The sequence below is a fragment of the Homalodisca vitripennis genome, chromosome 4 (assembly GCF_021130785.1).
Source record: "Homalodisca vitripennis isolate AUS2020 chromosome 4, UT_GWSS_2.1, whole genome shotgun sequence".
NCBI lineage: Eukaryota > Metazoa > Arthropoda > Insecta > Hemiptera > Cicadellidae > Homalodisca > Homalodisca vitripennis.
The window spans coordinates 69,161,504-69,178,323 of record NC_060210.1 but is presented as its reverse complement, the minus strand read 5'-3'; the positions used below and the strand labels follow the sequence as shown (position 1 = coordinate 69,178,323).

The 16,820-nt window shown below is 32.6% G+C and overlaps 1 protein-coding gene across 1 annotated transcript in view; it reads right to left on the bottom strand.

Annotated features, from left to right (window-relative positions):
• The window catches only part of LOC124359482 (rhodopsin, GQ-coupled-like), a 94,763-nt gene extending 87,046 nt beyond the window's left edge, over positions 1-7,717 (bottom strand). The window contains exon 1 of the mRNA XM_046812244.1: positions 7,481-7,717. The gene's annotated coding sequence lies outside the window, so the exon portion shown is untranslated. The remainder of the gene's footprint in view (positions 1-7,480) is intronic.
• Between the last annotated feature and the right edge of the window lie 9,103 nt (positions 7,718-16,820).

The window sequence follows — 16,820 nt, the reverse complement described above, 5'->3', positions numbered from 1 at the left end:
AACGTTGAGCTTTAGCGAAGCCTATCACTTTAGAGGCTGGAGGAAAACCATTTTTTCCGTCTGTCTATCCGCAATTTATCTCGAAAAGAGTATAGACTATAAATTTGTCATAGAACTGTATTAATGAGAAACACAGACATCGATGATGGTCCATGACACTCAATGGGGTTTTCTGAGCGGTAGTGTATATATTTACATTGGTCTTATGGGTCATGATAGGAACAAGAAAATAGCAGAATAAATACAATTGTAAATAAACTGAGCACAATCATATAAGATTAAAATATGTCACATTTTATTCGTAGAGTAAAAATAAAAATAAAAGAGTCAAAAATCAATGATAACAGTCGGTGAGAAAATGTTTATTACTTTGAACACTGCCATAAAATCTGACTTAATGACAAAATTTGGATTTATCATATGCCAAGATATCCCGAAAAGTATTTTACTCGGAGATTTCATTTCTACTCAGACAACAATGTTTTGTAGGTGGTACATTTCGTACAATAAAATTTAGCTAAATTAAAGTTTACATTTATGACTTTATTGTTGCATGTCTGTCTGTATGCCAACAAGATATCTCGAAAATTTAATAAATTATAGATTTTAAATGTTGTGTGCAACCTACGCGAAGCCTGCTTCGTGACATATAGTGTGGCGTACTCCTAACTTGTGTTATACAATAAACATTATTTCAGGCACCGTGACTTTGATCGGGCACTATTCATCAATAATTGCTTGCCGATCAATCTGCAGTGCAAATAAACTGGGAAATGTAGACCAATCACACAACAATCAGAACACTACAACGCTGTGGGATGGGAAGTCATTGTGATGACACTTCAACTTTTTACCTCTTAGACAATGATTGTGAAGTAACAGAAATTTCTGACTTTTACTTAAAGTAAGAAGATAAGTAACTTATCTAAGCTATACGTGAATGATGATGGCAAACAACTCTTGATTAGCAGATGTTTTGGACCGTCTAACGTTTCAAACGGAAAGTAGCGAAAAGACTATTTACGAAATAGCACTAAAATTCAGACAGAAAGGCAGAAGGATGGACAAACGTCACGATTTCAAGAAGGCCCTCAACCGGTTTTTCGTACAATTATAATTCGACCCGTGATCCGCCACATGTCTATTTAAAGAGACCGTGTCAACCGGACATTGTAGCACAAGGTAATGACTGTAACTTACTACTGAATATTACGACCATTAACAACGTAATGAAATGTTGTCAATGGGATATTTAGGTTGGAGGGGGAGCTATGAAGCCGTGTAGTTGGTGCGCGGTAGCGGGGCGTGGCCGAGCCCGGCCGAATCTCTTTTTCGGGGCCCGCCAAGCTGAGTACGGCCCTACCTGTAGTCTCGTTAATAATGAGTATGATCGTCTGTAGCGTCTAGATTTTCAAAATTAGTAAAGCGATAGTACAGAAATTAATAAACTTGATTGATATTGAAGAGGCCTGGAAGAAGTGGACTATATTTGTTACGTTGTGGATGAAGTTAAAAGGATTCGCTCATTAACATTTTATTCCACTCGTACTTTACCACTTACAACACCGGCTTATATAGACTGCAATGGAATTATAGGGGAATAAAAACACACGCGACACGAACTACAACGGTTATAGAGAGCAGAAACCTTAGTCAATGAAATATAAGGGGGTTCTCTACCGCTACTTTTTTCAAGGAACACGATTGGAGAATACTACAACCTCATTAGGTCAAGTGATCCTGAAGCCATATTGTAATTAGATGTTTATAATATTTAGCAAATTATACTTGGTCCCATACTTGATCAGCATTGTTTGCTTAGCCATCAATTGAATCACGAGAATTGGGAAATTATAAAGTAAATAAGACTTTTCAAGCATGCTTTTGATATACTCTAAGAATAATTTGTAGCTATTTCAGATGGATTTAAAGAATTTTCGCCGCATATGCATGAAATCTGGATCCAATACTATACTCCTAAAACCCAATGCCAGTTCATAAAACGGGTTGCTCGAGCAGAATTTGTACCAAACGAATCAAATACTCTCTCTTATCCTATAAATATCATGGATATTGTGATTATTATGGTATTATAGAATAATCTTTTTATACTATATTTGGCAGTGAAAAACTATTAAATGTATACCTCGCATAAAAAGGAATTTACAAGATAATGGTAAATGGATCATAATGTGGATGTGGATGTGTGTGCTGTGTGGTGTGGATCACTAACATTCCATCCCACTCTCATAATCTCATTTCTCTGTCATAATCTTCCATAATCACTAGTTTTATACTAATGGATTTATTAATAACAAATAACAAAAATAATCTAACACTCTTTTATACTTTTAAAATATCAGGCCGAAGAGAGATTTCCCAACAATCGCAAATTCTCAAAAAACAAATTACGAGGACTACTATATGTTTCTGCAAACTGGTATAAACAAAGAGTAATGATCCAATATAGATTCAATATTGCTAAGCGGTGGAGTCGGTTTTTCCAATAAGATCCTACGAAGAGAAAGTTACCTCATGTATATCTCACTCGACATGGAATTTGGTGGTTGAAAATGTTATAAACTTTAAAGTATTTTTATTTCATCCTATATCTGAATACAATTTTTAAAACAAAATACATGACAATCAATACATAACCATCGTTACTTAAAATTGGTATATGTGACTATAGCAATAACGCTGAAATTTCAATTCGGGATTTGTATTCAGCGTAACTTTAGGTTCTAGAATCAGTAAAAAGTTTGGATACAAATTTATGGTTATATATTACAACAGCATTAGGCTGTGAAAATTTGTATTTAAGGTGGCATACAATATAAGGTGTTATTCTGGTCGCAGTTAAAATTCGTTTACAATATGAATTAATATGATTTTTTGAGATTATTTATCAGGCTTATGATATTGTACATCCACATACAAATGCTCCAAATTTACATTATGTATTAATAGTTCAATGTCATTTGCAAATATAAAAATATTATAAATTTAATATAAAAAGTACTATTATAATTGCTATAATTTAATGAATTACTACGATTAAATTATGAAAATATAATAAATGAATGAATGTAATAAAAACCAAATATGTTTGTACAAATATACTGCTCATACACTGGAAGCCAAGTAGTTTATAACAGACAAAACGGGTATCAGAAGAGTATCGGGCGGCGCTGAATGAAATGCGTAGGTGTTTTGGCTATCAGAAGTACGATAAAACTCAACGTCTTCATATCGCATGAGGTTGCCTGCAATACGATGGTTTTTGCAATAAAAACAAATTTAGAGAATATTTTCTCTGAAAAAAAAAAAATACGATATTTCGTGTAATTATATGAGGTACCTCACTGGCAAAATATTCATTCAGTTATACACACACACACACACACACACACACACACACACACACACACACACATCCACATTATGATCCATTTACCATTATCTTGTAAATTCCTTTTTATGCGAGGTATACATTTAATAGTTTTTCACTGCCAAATATAGTATAAAAAGATTATTCTATAATACCATAATAATCACAATATCCATGATATTTATAGGATAAGAGAGAGTATTTGATTCGTTTACACACACACACACACACACACACACACACACACACACACACACACACACACACACACACACACACACACACACACACACACACACACACACACACACACACACACACACACACACACACACACACACACACACACACACACACACACACACACACACACACACACACACACACACACACACACACACACACACACACACACACACACACACACACACACACACACACACACACACACACACACACACACACACACACACACACACACACACACACACACACACACACACACACACATATATATGAAACCATATAAAATGTTCGTATGTATTTAAATTCAAAGTAATATTTTTTTAACCATGTATCAATTTCTTGCCATTATTTTTACTATCTTAAACTGTGAGATCTGTATGGCTTTCAAACTTTACAATTTTGTATTTATTAGCAGAGCTTTAAAGCCTATGACACGTGGGGATAATAAGAAATTAAATTTTGTCTGTCTATGTTGCTGTCCGCAAAATATCTCGAAAACGAACTAACTTTTACACTTTAAATTATGGACGAAGGGTCATTTCTATATGAGGAATACTGAGTTAGATGATGGTGCATGACACTGGATGGATTTGGCTGAGCGTTAGCGAATATTTTTACATCGGTCTTTTGAGCTACCATGGCGGGAACGAGATATAAATAAATAATAACAGAATAAATACATTTGTGCACAAACTCAAAACGCTAATAAGAGACTCAAACAACTGACACATTAACAAATGTAGCCTAACTATCACAAATCATCATTATTGTATAGTAACTTAGTTATATACTCTTACAAGGTAGAGGATGTCGGGCTTCGCTAACGCTCACGTACTACAACGCAATCTTGTGAAATCAAATCATATCAACTCTTTTGACAATTACTTTTTCTCTCTATTTTCTTTTCTTTTTTTCTTTATTAATAACAATTTCACTTCATTAAATATCATATAGTAGCACAAATTTATGTATTCTGTTATTTTCTTGTTGCCATTATTGTTACCCATAATAACCACCCATGACAATATCCGTTAACGTTAAGGTAAATCCCTTTGAAGTGATATGCAACAGCATCGACTTCAGCGTTTCTCATACAGAAATGAAGTCTACAGGTAATTACGTTTGTGGAATATCGTGCAAACATGCAGACAGACAGAAGTGAATATTTTCTATCCCCACGAATAAAACTCATGCGACGAGTTGGTGGTCTTTGGCTCCGCTAAGGTTCAACCGGTTATTCAAACATTCAGGTAAAACCCAATTTAATGAGAAAAAATCCAAATGTATCATGTGGCAAGATATCTCAAGAGAGATTCTATACGTTAACTTAAAATTCTGTATGAAACTTTATTTTAATGTAACATTAATGAGTTACATGGTTCGTCAAATTCGTGTTAATTTCTTTTTTATATGATTATCTGTCTGTATATCTGTCCGGAGGACACGTCGAGAATGAAGCGAACTATAGATTTGAAATGTTGTATGCAGCCCCAGCGATGCATGTTACGACACGTTCTACCAATATTCAAGAATGGAGTGTTGTTATGTACGTAGTTAAGCAATGCTTCGTGTCTTATAGATCCTAGTGGACATTTTGTTCTTTTAAAGAGGTTATGCTAAATATTTTCAGTCTGCTACAGAAAAGTTCAATTTAATCCATAAATCCTGTAATTTTAATAGTGACAGTGAGAGCCAATATAAAAATATATTACAAGTGTGTGTCTAAAGAAAATATCTTTGTACATTTGATTGAAAGTAAAGATTCGTCTATTGTAAATAATACTGTAGTAAAAAATATCACTCAATTCAAATTTATTACACAGGCCTCTTGACGTCAAATTTATGTTTTCAATGTAACGATTTATCGTCTTGTCTAAAACTTCAAACTGGAAAATTTAATCATAGTTTTCAGAAAAATTATATTTTGACTGTAATCGATAACAAGGATAAAATTCAAAATTAATATTGAGAACTTAATTAAATAAAGCAATATATGTAAAGTTCTCTCTCTCTCTCTCTCTCTCTCTCTCTCTATATATATATATATATATATATATATATATAATATATATATATATATAAATAACCAACTCCATACCTGAATATAAAACTTAAATGGATTGAAAGTAACAGTCTGTTATTAACCTCCATAATTTATTCGCTATGATAAGGAACAACCCTTTTTGAGTAATCTATACTTCGATGTACTTGGTATTGATTGGTGATTACTATATTCAATATTGCAAAGTCATTATCGTGCTCGTCCTAGTGTATTCATGACCAATATTTTTCTATGAAAACACCTTTTTTATAAACGGTCTCTTTTTACCTGTGACAAGTATGTGTGTTAATATTTAGATTGATTAATACTATATATTTATATTATACACGGTTTAAGAAATTGTCTAATTAATTGGCAAAATCAATATGATTTTTATTTTACCAACTGTCAGTGACAGCTTGTTGCATCACCCAGCAATAAAAGTTTATTACTTCACATAAAACCTTCTAATGTTACTTCACGATTGAATTCAATCCAAACATTAAAAGAGCTGTCTCATAAATACCAATATTGCTTGGTATTTTAAATTACAGCTCAAATTCATTCAAAACTGTCACTTAAAAATCCACTTTACTTTCGTTTCCTTATGAATCTACATCACGAATGGAAATATACTGTACATATTCCTAGTTTGTATGTAAAAATATTTCCCATAGTACAAAGAGTGCGTAGAGTTAAAATAATTAATAGGAAATAGGCAATATACTATTTAAAACTGTAAATTTGTTTTGCTAAAGAACTTAAAATAAAAATAACCTGTATGATAGTAGCTAGAGTTTTAACAAAATCGGTTCAAATATAGTTAAATTTTATGGAGAGTTCATTATAAACTTATGTATTTTAACTATGCTAATTTTTAACTAAACTCACATTAGTAAAATAAACTTCATAGAACTATGACTTCTCAGGATATTTTTTTATTTCACTACTAATTCCATGCCCCCTGCTTTAAACTTGTAATGATTCATTGGATGATGTATTAAAATCCGTACTTATAAAAGCAAAAATTTACTTGGTGTGCTTGATCCATATTAGTGATGTAGCCTCAAAAAGTGTTTAATGAAATTATATACAATAATAAAGCTTTGAACACTTTTGATATACTTTTTTATTTCACACATTTCAAATTCTATGAATTCATCTTCAGGTAAATCAGATGTACCTGAAGATGAAGTTGTATAATTTGAAATGTACATCGTACGAAATAAAAAAATATATCCAAAGTCTTCAAAGTTTTATTATTGTGTATAATATAAATTGACATAATTAGTAGCAAGCTCGAAAGATAAACTTGATGTACGCGTAGTTCCAAATAAACTAATTCGTGAATGTAAAAAAACTGCGTGAAAATGGAATATCTGTTGATTTAGCGTGTTAATTTGAAGAACCTAATACGATTACATAATATCTATGAATTTTAGTAAAAGTTACGTAATCTATCGCATGAATTTATATAGCATTTTTTTCAAATTCCAATGACTAAATGTTGAAGACAGTATTTATTATTTATAATAGCACTTATTTTACCAGACTGGCCTCGGGTATTCTGTAGGCAGATAAAATATGAATTAAAATTTCATTACCACAAATTATTCCTACTTTTTAACAAAATTGTTATTTACATACTACAAAAAGCAAATTAACAATTTTTTTAGCCCTTTTACTTCTTGATACTTTAGCAAGAGTGACTGTGAGATGCAGACTCGTTGGTATTATAATTATTAGATTATATTAGTACTAGATAGTAATAATAATGAAACGTATCAATCAGGCCTACTCACTTGGTTCCACATGAATATTCCACACTAAAATAATAATTTTATTATAAAGTCCAGTTATAAGTTTTCTAAATTGCAATTCATAAAAAGTGTATGGATAAAAAAATTCAAATGTACAGTTGTAAACTTAAAGATTTAAAATTCAAAACAATTGTTAAATTGCACGAGACAGTCAAGTGAAAGGAACGCACAGCGCCTTCCGCAATGAAGTCCGCGTTACGCTGTACAGAGCAGGTTCAAGTTCACTGTCGGACTGAATGAAGGCGCTGACAGGGTTCCGGCGCATGCTCCACAGAGCACGTGAATATTGTCTGCCCTAGGGTAGGTCTACCCCCTCCTACCCCCTCTCTCTCACACCCCACTCACTGTACTTCATTCAACCATCGCATTGTGCTCCAGGTACATTCTAATTGGACCTTACTCCAGTCAATGGTGTTTTGGAGCTCACGAATATTTTTACGCCTTAAGCCTCAATCAGAGTGCACAGTTTGTAATAAAGTTAAACAAATCCTTTTAAACGATATGGAACTTAAATCTGAATAAAATCAGGAATTTAACTCTAGGCTACATTAGGATTCTAATTCTCCTAATAGCTATTATTTGTTAGGGTTTAACTGTTAAAAATTTCTGCAATTATTTTAGCTCTGAATGCCATCAGTATTAAACACCCGTCAATTGGCAGTTTTTATATGTGACACGTAAAAGAGTGCGTGAACTTATGACAAATACGTGTAGGGTAAAAAGTACAAATTTAATATGTTGACTATTATATAACACTAGCCCGTCGTATTATTATCAGGTATCATACTAATTTTGACCAAAATAACTTCGTTAGTTTAAAAAGGTTTAACTATGTAATAAACATTTGTATGACCGCCTGTTTTCGGTTTTCTCCTAATAAAACCTAGGGAATAAGATTTCACCAACGTGTATACGTAATGTTTTTCATAGACTCATTAAGGCTTGTTCCCCTCAGATATTTGATCCAAAATTTGCCTGATATCACAGGATCAAGCATGAAAAAAAAACCCGCCCCAACAAACTAGTGGTGGAATCACTAGTAGTAGTAATCCAACCCTGAAGACTGGGTACTAAATTTGACAAATACTGTAGGACTAATGGTTCTCCAGATAAGACATACAAGCACTCTGTCTCCCAGAGATATGGTAGTGTTCCTAATCACTGTATCCATTCTGTCCTAAAAACGTGTATTGATTCTGTACATTTATTTACAATAAGTTTTCATTTATCTCAAGGCTTATGTGATAGTATTAGCAACAGTATTGTATTCAAACCTTTACAGACAGCCAAAGTAATCTTGTTATGTTTTGGTTCTGAAAATGTCAATTCATTTCTGTCACGTAAAAAGGTTCTCAAAAAGTGTAATCATTCATGTGTTTGTGCGTAAGCTGATGCAATGCGAACAATACAATTTCCTTACGTGCATCCTAATTAGATAAGCATACGATTACACAACAACAGCTCAGCTGATAATATACGAGAATTTCGAAACTGAGGTATACAGAGTGGCTCAACTAAAATATCCTAAACCTATATTAGGAGAATGATTACAACTGTGACAAAGAAATAATTTACACATTTAAATCACATTCAAGAAATCTGTTTAAACACATTGCTTAAATATTGAGATAACGTGATCTAAAATGGAGATCCCTGGTTCTAATCTCTACATTTTCAAATTTAAATTTTGGTGATTGAAAAAAGTTTGTTTCATTAATTCACAATGGCGGATCAAAATATAACGAAATTAGGAATTTCATCAAACACAACATAACAAACATACCTAAATATAATATAGTAAAAGAATTAAATTCTTAATTTACAGTACATTTCCTCTAAAATGATATGTCACTTTGACTACATTTTTACTAAAGTTTGTACACCCAAAATATTAAAATATTTCAAAAAATAAAATTGGGCGTAACTCAAAAAAGGTGTCATTGTGTACTTTGTTTTAAACGTATTTAACTGATAAACGTTTTGTTACATATTAAATCATGGGTACCACTCTAACAGTTTTAGTGGGAATTAAAATGTGTTTCAGGCGTTGAAATTTATAACAGATCCAGTATTTATAGCTCTGCATTATAATTACCACAATTGAATAATAAATCTGCCGGCAAACAAAGAACAATCATATATCATTTTAACACGCGACATAGCTACACATGTAGTAAAACCTTAGAATTGTACATACACCTTTACATCAATATATCACTGGGTGGCTGATAGGTAAAGCAGATGGAGCTCGTTCGTAACTTTAGTGTCTCTGATGTCGAAGCGATGCGACACGAAAATAATTAAGACCTCATCGTCTTACCGAGAGTACGTCTTGAATACTAATACCATGGCAAGTACTGAGTAGTATTACCAAGGTATAATACTGTTTCGGTCTTGTTAGATGCCTTCAGGGACGTGGAATCAAGTCTGCAACAATGTCAGATATCAGGCTCTGCTCTAAGTGGAGGGCGAAACGGACCTAAAACTCGACATTCACGGTAATGTATTTTTTTTAATTTCATCAGATCAATGACAAATTTTCTTCAATTACCGACGAAAAAAAACAATTTTATTAGAAATTAAAGTTGATAAAAATTGTTAAGTATTACAACTAATGTACTATTTCTTGGAATAATTTCACAACTTCGTGAAATAATGAATAGAAACTTGGAACCCACAGAATACAACTATAGCTGTAGAAACACACAAGATAAAAAAGTTTTTTGTCGGAATCAAAGTTTACACAATTTATGTCCACGCAGATGAATCCTCAAGATAAAACCCCCAATTACTGTAATAGCAGTTCATGGTAAACTCCCGGAATTAAACACTTTTTTATCTTCAACGGGAAATATTAATAAACCAAACGGAGACTTCTTTTGTTTCTATATAAACCTGAATCCTAATTTAATAACAATTACCGCTTGCTTGGTATACAATAAGGTAATATTTAATAATAAAATAGGTAGAACTTTGATATATTGTATAGTTCTGTGACAATGTCAAAGGACTTCAGAGGCAGCCTCTACCTGGAGGCAACCAATTCGGAACTAATTATCCAAATCTCACTTGCACCGTAATAATTCATGACGTTAACGAGTGTTTCGATGGGTTACTAGAGACCCAAGTTATACAAGTGATTGATATAAGTGTGCCAACCATGTAACTTGAAAACTACAATAGATATTGTAACAAATTAAGTAAATAATTCCTTGGATATTTTATTATAAACATTTTGGAGGTTTTTGATGTTTTCGGATGAACCCCAATTTTGTGTGTGTCAATTTCTGGTATACAATGAAATTTTAAGACATTTGTATTCTTGTATTATTTTTCGTTAACATAATTGTTTAGATATATTAAGAGTTTTACTGTAGATCTTTCTTCTGCTAAAAGGATTAATTGATGAGATTTATGTATTATTTTACATAAACACGTATAAAAGGTTAAAAAAGCTAATAGTAACTCCACTGAATATTGTTTAGAAAGGTTTGGTGGGCTTTAAATTTTATTACGTTGGCAAACTTTGTAATGCAGCTGTTTACTCCAAAATTTTAAACAAACACGGATTTTTGTGATAACTTTGAGTATAAGATATAAATTTATATAAACACTGATTTTATGCAATCCTACATATGTTATTATCCTAACTGTTCCTGATAATTATAATTCTAACCATGTGTGTTTTTAATCCATCAATTAATTCATTTAGCTGAAGAAGGATTCACACTGAAAATCTTTATATCTCCAAAACGATTGGTTTAATATATATCAAATAACAATTAAAAAATGTATAAAATTGCATTTTATACCTGAAACCAACACAAAAAATTTAATTTTACATGTTTAATTTTGCTGCCATTTTGGAAACATTGATGAAAAGTTTTAAAACCACCAAATTGTTTATAGTAAAATATCCAGACGAGTGTCTATTAAACCGTGTATACTATCTCTTGTAAGTTTCAAATAAAACGGCTGGGACACTTCATCACCTGTATAGGAATCCGATTACAACACATCCTATTCTTTGTTTGAAGGTTGACAAACAATATGGTGGTTGTGATTCCAGACTTAGGCGTGCTACAACGCTTTGGTATGATTTGTTTATTTTAACCTAGTTTGTAATTTTATTATGTATTAGGTTAGTTCTTTACCTGAAGAAGAGATCAGATTGCAGATCACGAAACGTAGTCTTACTGATTTCTTATTTCACTGAACGATGGCAAATGTCCGAAAAATCATGTTTCCTTAACACATCCTATTCTCAACATTTGATCTGAAAGCCAGTAATTATAGGATTATAGGGTTATGAAAATATATTTGTGGAATAATTATTATTTAAAACGTTATCTGCAATTTTGACAAAGAATACGTTAATTACTATGAGACGAGATTTAACATTTGGACCAGACCTATTAAGATCTAGTGAGGAATTATAAAAATATTTTCTTAATTACCAAGAAGACACGCTGAAGGAGGTAACCATCAAAAATTGCTTACAGGTATCTTATGATAGCAGTAGGCAAGGACCGGGCAGCGCTGACTCGACAACCACTCAACCTTAATCAGGTTACTCTTCCTGCGTGAAAATTGGAAGCCAAGAGTTTACGCTTTTTGTGTAAAATTTTATTTTCCGTCTTTTGTTTAATATCGATGTTTATTTCTTTAAATTCCCCTAAGTATTTTAAGTTCCTGTAAGAAAAACATGCCTGTTTGTTTAAGTAATACATACTACGAAGAAAATTTTAAGTCCGAATCCTTTATGGAATCGATATTCATAATTTTAAACCGTTATTAGGTACGAGTAGGAATAGTTTACAGCCTCAAAATAAATTAATCTACAGAAACCAGTTGAAGTTACTTTAAAGATAATTTTCAGACTTTATATTCGAACGTATCCTTGCATTGTTTCTAATTAGGAATAGTTTCATATATCATTACACATTGGTAGGTGAATCCTCGAGACAGAAATTTTAATTACAATATCAGCCTTTCATGATAGACGGGAATTACAAAAATGTTATCTTCAACCAACAACATAAGTAAACTAAACTGTTGCTTCCTTATAAACCTCAAAATGAATTAATCTTATAAAAAAATAACCAGTTCAAGTTATTTTAAAGCCATTCTTCAAAAACGTTTATTCGAATGTACGTATTATAACATTGTTTCTAATTAGACATAGTGCCATATTCCTTATATTTCGGAGAATAGAACTAGGATTTGGCTGAGACAATTGGGTATGTTTCTGGACATATCAACGATATTATGTCACTGTAGACCTCAACCTGACAGGCGATAAGAGGTTTCTTTCTGAGAATATTTCATTCCATCCTTTTCGTGGGCTATCAGATCTAGATTATAACTTATCGATTTAAATGAAACTTTAGTTGTGCAGGAACAATACATATTATCCTTTACATAAGGATGACAAAGTGTTGACGCCATTGCTATTGTGTCAATTTTGCCGGATATAAAAATCTGGCTTAGACGCGCAGAATTGAATAGTAACCTAATTTAATATTTTAAACTGAATGGGTTGACAACACTAAATTGTTATTTTATATGAACCTGATTATTTGTAATACTGGTAACAAAATTTCTAATATATACCAATAAATAGCTTTTATTGTAAGTTTAAGGCCTAGAAATTGTAATTGGCTCAACGTTAGCGAATATTTATTTGTTATCGATTTTATGGGTGACCATGATTGCATCGGGAAAATTACAGAATAAATGAGCAAATTTGTAAAAAAGTTGAGTACAATCATATATGAGCTTTACCATGTGAAATTTTTATTATTAGAGTAAATATAAATCTTTTTAGAATGGAAAATTTAATGGTGGAAAGATTTGATTTCCGAACAATATTGCGTTGTAGTATTCTCCCCAGACCAACAGAACATTCATTGTTTGAACATTGCTATGAAAGTTAATAAACAAAACTGTGAATGTATCGTGTTTCAAGATATCTCGAGAAAGGTTTCATCTGTAGACATTGAATTTTGAATGAAACTTTATTTCTACACGTCTATTAATGGTTAATGTGACGGTGTATGTCCATCCATGCAATTGGTCTACCAATAAGGCCATCTGGCTCACATAATTACAGGCTTACATAATTGTTTTGCGTACCGAAGATATAGAAATTTTCTTTCTGATTTTTTATTTATCAGTTCACAGAACATCTCTACAATGGAATGAACTATTGTTTTCTATAGGTATGAATTATTTTCTAGCAAATTCAACGACGCCTGTTTCGAGACACATGGTGTGGAGTATTTCTAACCTGTAAATAATAAGATTGAAATATTATTACATTTTTTGTAATATTCAGTTTCAGAGAAATATCTAGTTGCTCAAATTTAAATGAAGAGAATTTAATCTTATTATGACTATTTTAAGAGATGGTGTTTAAAGATTCCTATTATATTTACTGACTACCAAAACAAAATATTTCTAAAAATATTATTAAAAAATGTTATTGTAATGAAATTCCCTGTAAATAAAAAAGATTTTAGATTTTTTTGGGTGAACTTTTTAGAAGCTTAAGAGCTGTCACTAGAGACGGGATTATCTACCTTCTCACCTTTCTTTACAAAATAAGACTGGATTAACAACTTTTATGAGCTGGATTTTCTTGTCTTGTGTTTTTTCTTGATCTTTATTTCTTTTTGGGCTATAATTCATTAATTTAGTTTTTCGGTCATGTGGGAAGCTGATTCAGATTTTTACACTGGCTTTATTATTCCATTCAAGTATACGTAAGAGATACATGTTTAATTTTTGTGTTAACATTTTTCAAAATACATAGGTAAGGAACAATAATTATAAAATAAATATAACAATTTACTATTGCAATTCGTCTTTAATGCTCTTCTTAAACATTTCTGTGAGAAATTGAACTTGCGTGCAAGATAATTTTGTATTAAAAAAACTACTTTTTGGTGTAAGGATTACTAGAGTAAAATAGAATTATTATTGATTTGTTGATAATGCAACCAAATATTGATATGATATAAAATACTGTTAAAAGTATGGTGTATGTAACATTTTAAAGTCTTCCTTAACAAATATTCCTTTTTAGAAACAGTATAGAAGACGTTCATAACTGATTTGATGAGTACGTCTATGAGTGCAGTTAAATTCCTCATGTATACAGTAAACTCAACTGTATGGTGCAGAGGTTTGGGCGGGTGTCATGAGGATAAGGCGATACAGTCAAAGGCTGTTATCGGTACAGAGAAGAGCAGCACTTAGGGTCGCCTGCGCCTATCGCATTCCGGTTCAGCCGTGATGGTCGTGGCTGGGGTGATTCCTATTGATCTGCTGGCCATCGAGAGACAGACCGTCTTTCGGGAGGCTGCTGAGCGGGGTAGAGAGGATGCCTTGGCTGCTGCCAGGATAGAGACTCTGCAGGTTTGGCAGCGGAGGTGGACGGTCGCTGGACCTTCCCTCTCATTCGGGAGCTTCAACCCTGGATAGATCGTGGCCACGGAGAGATAGATTTCCTGTGTCAGTTCCTGACGGGGCACGGTTACTTTAGGAAGTACCTCTACAGGATAGGAAAAGTCAGGTCGCCTCGGTGTGCTTACTGCACGGAGGAGGATGATGATGATGTTCATCATACCTTCTTCGCTTGCGGGCACTTCACCGAGGCCAGGCGAAACGCTCGCCACCACAGTTGGCAATGTTTCAGCAGACACCATTGTGGAGCTGATGCTGCAGAGTGAGGACGCATGGAATGCAGTCACCACTCATGTACATGCGATGCTTTATCAGAACCGTGAAGACGGATGCCTGGCTGACCCCTAGCTTCCGAAACAAGTAGTTTTGTCCTGGATGGGACATAATACACACAGGCCAGGCAAGATGTCATCCGATAGGGTTCCGGCCAGGGTCCTCCGTGGCCCGTTTAGTGGGTAGTCCGCCAGGGAGTCCCACACTCCATGCGCAAATGCATTCTCCCTAAGTAAAAAATTTATAAATAAATAAAAAAAATAAAATAAAACGTGCAGTTAAATTTGTGGCCAATTACTTTATTTATATTAAAGTTCACTTGGAATTTGAATTATTTAGGCATCTCTACAACCAGTTTTCTCAGTCTGGCAAGGGTAGTTTATTCTCAAATTCTGAGAAGTTTAGGTTAATTTTCTCATGTTCATTTTTAATCTAAATAAAATTATTAATTAAATTCTGTTCATTGTACGTTCTTGCATAACGATAGTCCATTAACAATTCTAAATCCAATAATATTAGTATTTAAGTTAGCTATATTACTGAAAAACCACTTCCAAATAAAGATTTTGTCGTATAAATATTTATAGCTCGATATACCATGAACAACTTCAAATAAAGGATGTGGGCAGAAGGCTTTAAGATGATAAAGCAACCTCCATATTACAGCTCAGAATAAAGTAGCCTTCGACCACAAATACGATATCGCACAATAAACCGCTTGATAACTTTGTTTGGGGTATTTCTCTTTTTACATTCATTTTTCAATACTATAAATAAAATCACAATCATGGAGCAAAACATCCTCTTCTCGAAATATGCATATTTATTTAAGTACTCTTTTCAAGATAAAAAGATATAAGGAATACACTAACATATTTTTCTGAACTTATTGTAGTCTCGAAATTATTTTTCTTTGTGTTTTCAATATAATAGGTTATGTGTTTTAGTCAATGCAGGAAATTAAACACCATGAAGAAACATATATTTTTAGTGGATTTCAGTTTTCTAAATATTTATTAATAGTTACAAAATTGTTAATAATAATTCCGCACATTAAAAAGTGTGCGGAATTAGTGTCCTTTGACATTGTCACAGAACTATACAATATATCAAAGTTCTAACTATTTTATTATTAAATATTACGTTATTGTATACAAAGCAAGCGGTAATTGTTATTAAATTAGGATTCAGGTTTGTATAGAAACAAAAGAAAGTCTCCGTTTGGTTCATTAATATTGCCGGTTGAAGATAAAACAGTTTCTAATTCCGGGAGTCTACCATGAACCGCTATTACAGTAATTGGGGGTTTTATCTCGAGGACTCACCTGCGTGGACACAATATTTATTTGTGTAAACTTTAATTCCGAGAAACAACTTTTCTATCTTGTTCGCTTCTACAGCTATAGCTGTAGGTTCTGTGGGTTCCAAGTTTCTATTCATTATTACACGAAGTTGTGTAATTATTCCAAGAAATAGTAGTTTATTCGTTCAAACATAATCGTTGGACTGGCTTGCAGATACATAAGTATTTCTTTAAACGGCTGAGTTGTCATTGATATAAAAATATAAAACATATACAAAT